The sequence below is a fragment of the Theropithecus gelada genome, chromosome 15, assembly GCF_003255815.1.
Source record: "Theropithecus gelada isolate Dixy chromosome 15, Tgel_1.0, whole genome shotgun sequence".
Taxonomy (NCBI): Eukaryota; Metazoa; Chordata; class Mammalia; order Primates; family Cercopithecidae; genus Theropithecus; species Theropithecus gelada.
In genome coordinates this window covers 50,684,585-50,696,106 of record NC_037683.1, presented here as the reverse complement: position 1 = coordinate 50,696,106, position 11,522 = coordinate 50,684,585, and the positions used below count along the sequence as shown (strand labels likewise).

The following is an 11,522-nucleotide window of genomic DNA, read 5'->3' as shown; positions in this document are numbered from 1 at the left end:
TAATCCCTGGTGTTTTTCTATTTTTTTATATTGTAATACAATATTGTACAGAATTGGCATTAATATAATCATATTGTGGATGAAATAAGAAATTGTGTTTTTAAGTTTATTTGACTTATAGCTGATACAGGAAAGGAGACTACAGATAATCACACAGAAAAACAAAGTACAATTTTAAAAATCCCTCAAACATGAGTATCACATTTCTATGTTCTCAAAGGATTATCTTAATATCTGATACATACCAGGTATCTATCTCTTTGTCTCTGTCTCTCTCTCTCACTCATACACACACACACATGCACACACACTATAATTCTTGCCATAAATGAAAAGTGGTTATGACAGCTGACATAAAAATGTCTAAGTCTCTAAACCTTTAATGAAGAAATATTCTCTTAACATTCTAGAACAATTTTATGCTATTTTTATCTCTTATATCCAATCAATGATCAATGCCTTCAGCCAAATCTTCAAACTGTATCCAATAACTCCTCCATTGCTACCTCACAATCCAGATCACTATTATTGCTGACCTGGACTACGCTATTTGCTTCTCAGGTGGCTGCCCCCACCTATCTTCTGCACGGCAGCCAGATAAATCTTGAAAACATGTATCAGATTACTCATTCAGTTGTGCTCATTACACTTCACCTAATAGCCAAAGATTTAAATTCACTCCAAAGAAGAATCTAAACAAATTAGCCTCTAACTTTCTCCTTGACATAATCTTCTTCCCACATGTGCCTTAAAATTGACTTTTCCATTTTCCATGTTTTTCTGGCTTTGCTTCAGCTTGAATATTCTCTAACGATCTATCTTCTAGTGAACTCATCACGTTTCCTCCTACATCTAATATTCGATTTGAGATATTATATTTCATTCAGAAAGTTTTATATGTTATTTTAATAAATGTGATTATCTGGTAAAGCCATCCATATGTTCATTTCTTGTATCATTTATTTACTCTCTTTCCTTGATAAATTAATGATTATTGAAAGTATTTACCTGATAATTTCAATATCTAAATTTCTTGTGGATCTACTGCTATTATCTTCTTTTTCTCTTGTTTTCAGTAACATATTTTCTCTTGGCATGCCTAGAAATTATTTTATTGAATGTTATGCAGTATTTTAACATTTTGTAACTATATCCAGATTATATTTCCTTTATTCAAGAAAGTTTCATCTTTTCTGCTGCTGAGAAATTACTACTTCAATTACATCATGTCTAGGCTAAATAAAGCCTAAGTTAAACTTTTCTTAGGTCTCTATTCTATCTCTGTGTCACATTTGTTCCTGAAGTGAAGCTAACTGCATTTTTTATTTTTAATTTATTTTTTCTTTTTAGTTGGGTTATGTTTCTAATCCACTTTTGTTTTGTTTTGTTTTGTTATGTTTTGAGGAGTCTCACTTTGTCTCTCAGGCTGGAGTACAGTGGTGCAGTCTCAGCTCACTGCAACCCCCACTTCCCAGATTCAAGGGATTCTCCTGCCTTAACCTCCCAAGTAGCTAGGATTACAGGCACCTGCCACCAGGCCTGGCTAACTTTTGTGTTTTTAGTAGAGGCAGGATTTCACCATGTTGGCCAGACTGGCCTTTAACTCCTGACCTCAAATGATCCACCCTTCTCAGCCTCCCAAAGTGCTGGGATTATAGGCCTGAGCCACTGTGCCCAGCCTAATTCACTCTTTCAATCCCTTAATTGGTGTATTGGACCATTTACATTTTTCTTTAAAAATTTAATTTTAATTTTTGTGAGTACATAGTAGGTATATATATATATTTATGAGCTATATGGAATATTTTGATACAGGCCTATGGTGTGTAACAATTACATCAGGGTAAATGGTATATCCATCTCAAGCATTTATCTTTTGTGTTATAAACAATCCAATTATACTCTTTTTGTTATTTTTAAATGTACAATTAAATTCACATTGACTATAGACACACTGTTGTGCTATCAAATACCAGATTTTCTTCATTCTAAATACTTTTTGTAACCATTAAACATTTCCTTTCCTCAATGTCCCTCCTACCCTGACACTACTCTTCCATCCTCTGGTAAACATCATTGTACTCTCTATCTACATGAGTTCAATTGTTTTAATAAGGTCATCTACATTTAATGTAATTATTGCTGTGAAGTCTTAATCTGCTATTTTCTGTTTGTTTTCTCTGTTTTTTAATTTTTCTGGGCTTTTAAAAAACTTTCATATTATGTCAGGAGTACATGTGCAGATTTGGTATATAGGTAAATTTGTGTCACTGTGGTTTGTTGTACAAATTATTTCATCACTCAGGTGCTAAGCCCAGTACCCAAAAGTTATGTTTTTTTTTTTTTTTTTTTGCTCTTCTCTCTCCTCTCACCATGCACCCATAAGTAGGCCTCAGTGTCTATCATTCCCTCTTTGTGTCCATGAGTTCTTATCATTTAGCTCCCACTTACAAGTGAAAACATGCAATATTTAGTTTTCTGTTCCCCCATTAGTTTCCTAGGGTTAATGATCTCCAGCTCCATACATGTTCCCACAAAAGACATGATCTCGTTCTTTTTATGGCTGCATAGTATTCTATGGTGCATTTATACCACATTTTAAAATCCAGTCTCTCATTGATGGGAATTTAGGTTGATTCCATATCTTTGCTATTGTGAATAGTGGTGCAATGAACATTCACGTGCATGTTTCTTTACCTACATTCTTTAAATGGAGAGCTTTACATGGAAACCCTTCCTCTGTTGGTCCCTGAACTATAGTCTTGAGTCCTTGATGGCAGTGCAAGAAAATTAAACAAACAAAAATAAAAACTCTTCTCTGCTATTTATATACTTTCTCCTTAGACTTTTTATGTTCCTTCCCAATACAACTTCATTATTTACCAAATAACTTGAGAGAGAAATTATCAGTATGCTTGAAGCCCTACTAATCTCTAATATATTTACTGTAGATCCATCATACCCTTAAAGTCTCTGTTGAAATATCTGCCCTGTAGAAATGACCTCTGGTGAGTCAAAGTTTAAGATTTTCAGCTACTAACTGGTGTTAAAAGTATTGGTAACTTTCTTTACAAAAAGAAGTTGCAGTTCACCAACAAATCTCTGCATGCTTCAATTCTCTCCATAATCTTACCCCATCATTAATACACACACTTAAGGGAAATATTAAATGTTTTTAATAGGCATATAGAGAGTGTACAATAATTTTTCATTATCATTTACCACTACTGCCATACTATTGATATCATTATTACCTCAACTGTTCATACCACACTAGCTTCCGGAGTAGACGAAATAGAACTCTAAGCATTATTCTGAATAGCTCACTTTTTCATATCTACTATATTACTCTAAACAACTGAAACTCAGAACTTTTGAAGATTCACTCTTTATTAACTGACATTTAGATAATAAGGTCATTTATGTAGTGTCTATTATGGGTTACATCTTAAAATGAGTGAATAATATGATTTTCATTCTTGTTGTTTGAGTGTCATAAAATGCTTTCTGGCTATTTCTATCTGATTATACAAAAGAACACAATGACCTACATTTAAAGAACTTTCTCTGCTTAAGGATTGCAGCCTTCAGTGATACAATTCAGCAAGTCCTACATGACACTTTGCAAGATATGTCACAGCCAATATAACATAGTACAGATTTTTCATGGTTATTATTAAATCCCCTAAAACCATTGACTCATGCTGTCCTTGACATAGTAAACTTATTGTTCCTTACAAAGTCACTACAGATGTGCAGTAAACCAGAATTATGCTTGCAACTTACATTTAAATCTTTGACACAGAAAAACACTTTTCTCTCAAGTTCAGTACATCTATTTATTATTCACACGTCTCTCTTTCAGAGCTGAAAGAAATCACAGTTGGTAGAAATACAGATTTTCTTTTCCTGTTGCTGTTCTATACAAAATTTTAGTCATAGTATAAAAGGTATATCATTTTCCTAGGATATTAATTATAAGAAAATAAATCTTGGGGTAATTCAACTAACTTTTGGGTAGCTGAACCCCCAAATCTGAAAAATCCACTTGTCCTAACATTAATTACCGCCCATGGGAAATTCTGCTGAGTAAATAAGAAATGGATATGGCATGAGACAGTGCTATTTGTTTTGCTACTGGAAATGAGAGAAGACTGTTTCTATAGGTTTTAATGTCAGAAAAGGGAGAGTTTATTTCCAAAGTCATAGCAATCATAACACCTAAATTCATAATGAATATGGATGCCTTAGATATCTAGAATATTGATCATCAATCAGTCTATCCAAAGGTATTGTTTTATTATGAGTAAGTGGATGGCAGAATTTTAAATATCCATTACCATAGATCATGACACATATAGAAATGGCAAAATTACAGACTCCAAATCAAACTCAAACCCTAGCACTGCCATTAACTATGTGAACTTGGCTTACTTAAAATATTTTCCATGCTGGGCATGGTGGCTCACACCTCTGATCCCAGCACTTTCAGAGGCCAAGGCAAGCAGATCACCTGAGGTTGGGAGTTCGAGATCAGCCTGACCAACATGGACAAACCCTGACTCCACTAAAAATACAAACTTAGCCTTGCGTGCTGGCACATGCCTGTAATCCCAGCTACTCAGGAGGCTGAGGCAGGAGAATTGCTTGAACCCAGGAGTCAGAGGTTGCAGTGAACCGAGATCATGCCATTGCACTCCAAATTGGGCAACAAGAGCAAAATTCCTTTAAAAAAAATTAAAAATTTATATATATATATACACACACACACATATTTCCCCCCTCAGCTTTCCCAGAGATGATGTGCTCATGGTTTTATTAAATGAGTTTAGACACCATTAGAGAAAGTGCATACTACCATAAAGTATATGAGCTAATGATAATTATTCCATAACAATAATTTAGTTTTCCACTGATTTCTAGCACATTACTGTAGGCAAAATGTATTACTTGCTTCTTTTTTCAGCTCTGGTGCCCCAGTGATTGTTCACCATAACATTTAAAGATATTAAACAAGTTTAAAAACAATTTAGGGTTAATGATTATATGTCTCTATGTGCTTCAATTCTCTCTAGAAACTGACTCCATCTTTAATACACACATTTAAGAGCCACATTCAATGTTTTTAGTAGACACATGAAGATTGCACAGTAATTTTTTATTTTGCTGCTACTACTATACTATCTTAAAAATAAAACACTTTGCATCAATTGAAAATAAAGACCAATAAAAAATGGAAATAAATCATATCTGCCATTATCTACTTATGCAAATTATAATCTGACATAAAATAACTTGATTTGTCTCATCTAAAGATGAAAACTAAAATTAGCCAGTGCCACTTTTGTATAGTTACTCTACCAGGTATTTTCACATCTATTATTTCATTTAATCTTAATACAAAATATCTAAATTGTCAATTATTACTACTACTGCGAAAATGAGATCAAGGAAGTGCAGAAAGTTTAAGTAATTTGCTGAAGAACATACACATTGCAATTAGCAGAAGTGGAATTCCAACCTTGGTATATTCCAACCTGAAAGCCCATATGTTGTTATAATATAATGACTCCCTGTTCCTTTCCATTGAAAAATAACAAATGAATCTGAGAAAGATGTACTACATGAAAACTATAAGACACTGATTAATGGAATTGAAAAAGCCCCCGGTAACTTGAAAGATATTCTATGTTCATGGAAGGAAAAATCAACATTGTTAAAATGTCCATACTACTCAAAGCAATCTACAAATTCAATGCAATTCTTATCAAAATATCAATGACATTCTAGAAAAAAAGTCCTAAAATTTATATGCAATCACAAAAGACCCAGAATAGCCAAAGCTATCCTAAGCAAATAGAACAAAACTGAGGGAATCATATTACCTGACTTCAAATTACACTACAGAGCTACAGTAACCAAAACAGTATAGTCCTGGCACAAAAACAGAAACATAGACCAGTGGAACAGAAGAAAGAACCTAGAAGCAAATCCACATACCCACAGAGAAGCCATTTTCAACTTACCTTTCAACAAAGATACCAAAAATGCACTGGGGAAAAGATAGTTTTTTCAATAAATGATGCTGGGAAAACTGGATATCAATATGCAGAAGAATGAAACCAGACCCCCATCTCTTCAAATAAAATATTGATTCAAATAAAAATGAATTAAAAATTATAAAATTAAATATAAGACCTTAAACTATTAAACCACTGCCAGAAAACATTGGAAAAACTGTTAAAAACATCAGTCTGGGGAAAGATTTCTTGAGAAATACCCCACAAGCACAACCAAAGCAAATGGACAAATGGGATCATGTGGAGTTGAAAATCTTCTGCAAAGCAAAGGAAACAATCCATTAAGTGAAGAGACAACCCACAGAGTGGGAGAAAATATCTGAAAACTATCTATCTGACAAAAGGTTAATAGCTAGAATATATAAGGAGCTCCAATGACTCTACAAGAAAAAAATGTAATAAATGGATTTTAAAATGGACAAATAATTTGAACACACATTTCTCAAAAGAAGACATACAAATGGCAGACATGTGAAAAGGTGCTCAACATCATTGAGAAATGCAAATCAAAACTACAATGAGATACAATCTCATCCCAGTTAAAATGGCTTATTTCCTAAAGACAGGAAATAACATATGCTGGAGAGAATGTGGAGGAAAGAGAACATTCATACACTGTTGGTGTGAATGAAAGTACAATCACTATGTAGAACAGTTTGAAGGCTCTTCAAAAAACTAAAGTAGAACTACCATACAATCCAGCAATTCCATTGTTGGGTATTTACACCAAAGAAAAGAAATCAGCATATTGAAGAGATATCTGCACTCCTATGTTTGTTGCGGCACTGTTCACAATAGGCAAGATTTGGAAGCAACTGAAGTGTCCATCAACAGATGAATGGATAAGAAAAATGTGGTACTTATACACAATGGAGTGCTATTCAGCCATAAGAAAAGAATGACATTCAGTCATTTGCAACAACATGGATGAAACTGGAGGTCATTATGTTAAGTGAAATAAACTAGGAACAGAAAGACAAACATCATATGTTCTCATTTATTTGTAGGATTTAAAAATCAAAACACTTAAACCCACAGAAATAGAGAGTAAAAATAGAAATGGTTACCAGAGGCTGGGAAGTATAGTAGGGGGTTGGTGGGGAGGTGGGAATTGTTAATTGGCACAGAAAAAAAAAAAAAAAAAGATAAGGCCTAGTGTTTGATAGCATAAAAGGGTGACTATAGTCAACAATAATATACTTGTACATTTTTAAATAATTAAGAGTATAATTGGATTGCTTGTACTGCAAAGGATAAATGCTTGAGGGAATAAATACTCCATTTTCCATGATATGATGATTATGCATTGCACTCCTGTAACAAAATATCGTATGTACCCCATAAATATATACATCTACTGTGTACCCACAAAAGTGAAAAAAAAAATTATAAAAAAAGAAAAAAAAAGTCATCACTATGATCAGATGTTGGAGCTAACATACAAGGACATTTTTAAAGGTATTACACATATATTCAAGATCCTTAGATGAAACATTAATAAAATGAACAAACAGATGGGAAATAGCAGATATATGGAAACCATGAAAAAGAACTAAAAATAAATTCTATGAACAAATAAAACATATACACAGAGTCCTATAAGGCAATATCAGTGGGTTAATCAGAAAATGCTAAGTGAGCCTAGCAAGAAAAAAAAAAAAGGTGGAAAAGATTAGGAAAAAAAAGATAAAGTAACAGCCAAGTATGTATTAACTTGAAGCTATAAAAGCTCAGTGAGCATCGAGCATAATTCATACAAAGAAAACTATATCCTATGCCTAGCGTGGTTGCTCATGCCCGTAGTACCAACATATTGGGAGACTGAAGCTGGTGGATTGTTTGAGTCTAAGAGTTTGAGACCAGTTTGGGCAACAAGGCAAAACTCTTTCTCTACCAAAAATACAATAATTGGCTGCGCGTGGTGGCACATGCCTATAGTCCCAGCTACTAGGGAGGCTGAGGTGGAAGGATCACCTGAAACCAGGAAGGTCCGGGCTACAGTGAGCTATGATCACACCACTGCACACCAGCATGGGTGACAGACAGAATGATACCCTGTCTCAAAAAAAACAAAAGAAAAAGAAAACAATCCCCTGTGCTATCATAGTACAACTTCAGAAACAAAATAAATAATATTGATAGTATCCGGAGAAACAGTACAGTTTACATTATAAATAGACAATGATACAAATAACTCATGAATTTCTTATAAGGAATAATAAAGACCATCTGACAATGGTCTAACATCTCTAAAGTGCTGCATAAAGAAGAGCTTACTTTAATGAAGTTTTGGGGTGTGGCTTTTATCTAATAGGTTGCATTATAATGGAATTAGATAAAACCCACAGAGATTTTAAGCAAATTATGTCAGCTTGAACTGAAACGGACAAAGTAAAAATGAAAAGTTAGGTATGTAGACCCTTGAACTACCATGGGCAGCAAGGAGGCTGAGAAAACTACTCGGTTGCAAGCATGATTTTTTTTTTTAATTGAAAAGGAAGAATAACTGGTGATGTAAAGATGTAAGCCCAATGGGCACAGCAAAGAGTCACTGAACATTAGACCACATAATCAGGCCTGCGTGTGGTTAGGCAAGCAGGGAACCGGCAAACAGGACTCAGTGGATTTCAGAATTGCTAGGATGCCTCCCATTGCCGCCTTTTGGAGTAAAAGCATCTATTGTAGTTATCCTACGTCTTTCTCTCTACCTTATGTTGAATATAGAGGACAGAGGACTTGCCTCATTAATTTACGAGTTTTCAGATTGAGAGAAAATCAGCGGAGCTGCAATTGAAGTGCTACACCCAAGAAAACTCATCCACATCTGGAACTCATATACCTAAGATGGAATCTCTGATGGAATGAGACTTTATGGGTGGAGGCCTGGGACACAGATGATTATATTTAGCGTGTGAGCAGAATAAGAGCTGTTTCGATGACAAGGAACACTGTGGTAGGCTATATTTTTCATAATGGTCATAGCAATATCTCAGTCCAACCTACTCTTCCAGAATCTTGCCTCTCTTCTATAGGAGGTGGGGACCTTTGGAGATCATAATTAATAAATAGAATGTAGCTGCTTTCGGTTCTGGTGGTGGCAGGGCTGAGCCAGCGATGCCCTCCCTTCACTCTCCGCGCCCGCTCTCCGGCTGTCCGCCCGCTCCGCTGCCCTCCCGGCCACCATGACGGAACAAGCCACCTCCTTCGCCAAGGACTTCCTGGCCGGAGGCATCACCGCCGCTATGTCCAGGACAGCCATGGCATCGATCAAGCGGGTCCAGCTGCAGCTGCAGGTGCAGCACGCCAGCATGCCGGTCGCCGCCGAGCAGCAGTGCAAGGGCATGGTGGACTGCATCGTCCGCACCCCCAAGGATCAGGGCGTGCTGTCCTTCTAGAGGGGCAACCTGGCCAATGTCATCCGCTCCTTCCCCACGCAAGTCCTCAATTTCGCCTTCAAGGATAAGTACAAGCAGATCTTCCTAGGGGGCGTGGACAAGCACATGCAGTTCTGGAGGTATTTTGCGGGCAACCTGGCCTCTGGCAGCGTGGCAGTCGTGTATCCCCTGGATTTCACCAGAATCCGCCTGGCAGCCGACGTGGAAAAGTCGGGCACGGAGAGCGAATTCCGAGGCCTGGGAGACTGCCTGGTGAAGATCCCCAAGTCCGACGGCATCCGGGGCCTGTACCAGGGCTTCAGCGTCTCCGTGCAGGGCATCATCATCTACCAGGCCGCCTGCTTGGGGTGTACGATACGGCCAAGGGCATGCTCCCCGACCTCAAGAACACGCACATCCTGGTGAGCTGGATGATCGCGCAGACCGTGACTGCCATGGCTGGCGTGGTGTCCTACCCCTTCGACACAGTGCGGCGGCAGATGATGACGCAGTCCGGGCGCAAAGGAGCTGACGTCATGTACACGGGCACCGCAGACTATTGGAGGAAGATCTTCAGAGACGAGGCGGCCAAGGCCTTTTTCAAGGGTGCGTGGTCCAACGTCCTCAGAGGCATGGGGGTGGAGGCGGGTTTCGTGCTGGTCCTGTATGACGAGCTGAAGAAGGTCAGCTAAGGGCCTTGGCATCCTCCACACACACCAAGGGAACCAAGAGAACCACGTAGAATCCTCAAGTCTGCAAACCATCGACGTTCGAGAAATTCCAGTCATCTTTTTCCCAGCCGGACCCTGCCTGTAGATGGCCAGGGAAGGCTCTAGAAAAGGGGCGCATTGGCCGGGCGTGGTGGCGGGCGCCTGTAGTCCCAGCTACTCACTCGGGAGGCTGAGGCAGGAGAATGGCGTGAACCCGGGAGGCGGACCTTGCAGTGAGCCAAGATTGCGACACTGCACTCCAGCCTGGGCGACAGAGCGAGACTCCATCTAAAAAAAAAAAAAAAAAGAAAAGAAAAAGAAAAAGAAGAAAAATAAGAAAAGAAAAGAGAAAAGAAAAGGAGCACATTATGATCCAGCCATTGGTACCGGATTCCATGTCTTGATCACTGGGGGAAGGGAACCAGGGTGTCCTTGTGGGCCCACGGGCGAGGCACTCCAATACTCAGACCTAGAGTCCAGATGCTTGTAGGACCCAAGTCATGTTTAATTATTCATTTAAAACAAAAGAATCATGTTCCCCATTTGTACTTAAGCACTAGCCCCTCTTTTGCACAGCTGAGTACTTGCAATTATGTTCTATGTTGGGCACCCTGCTGCGAAACAATAAAATAAACACAGGATGCGAGGGGGGAGAATAAATAAATAAATAAATAAATAAAATGTAGCAGAAGTGAGACTAAGTAATATATTAGACCAGCTTAGAAAGACACTGCAACTTCCTCTTGACTTTTTTTTAGGACGCTTGCCTTTTGGAACTCAGACGTCATGTTATGAAGAGGCCGAGGCTACATGAAGAAATCATGTTGACATATTTAGGCACATAGGTGTAGCTAAGGACCCTGCTGACGGCCAGCATCAACTACCAGGTATGTGAGCGAACAAACTGTGGTGATTTAACCTCCAGCTTCAGAGTAACCCTAAGTAATGCTAAGTACAACAAAGACAAGCTGTTCCTGCAAAGCCCTGCTCAAATAGCAAATTGACGACCATAATAATACTGTTATTTTAAAAAACAGTATTATTATGTCAGTTTATCAACATGGAAAAGCTTTAAATACATAATCTTAAATAAAATAATTTTCTGAAGAATATATACGTTATGATAGCGTTAATATATAACATAATACATTGGAACTGAAGTCTAAATAATTTTGATTAATAAATTTAAAATATCAATACGCTTTAAAATATTTATTACTTTTTATCAAGTTGAAGAGTTTAAAGCAGAAGTCAAGCTCTTATCACAGGTGGTCTTCTTTACCGGGTAAATGCATTTATTAATTACTTTTAAAAATTTATCAAAAACATGTATAAATAGGTGTTAAATATTTAAGCCA

At 37.4% G+C, this 11,522-nt stretch overlaps 1 pseudogene; it reads left to right on the top strand.

Moving 5' to 3' along the window:
• Positions 1-9,179: 9,179 nt before the first annotated feature.
• LOC112608132 lies at positions 9,180-10,165 on the top strand (annotated as a pseudogene).
• The last annotated feature ends 1,357 nt before the right edge of the window (positions 10,166-11,522 follow it).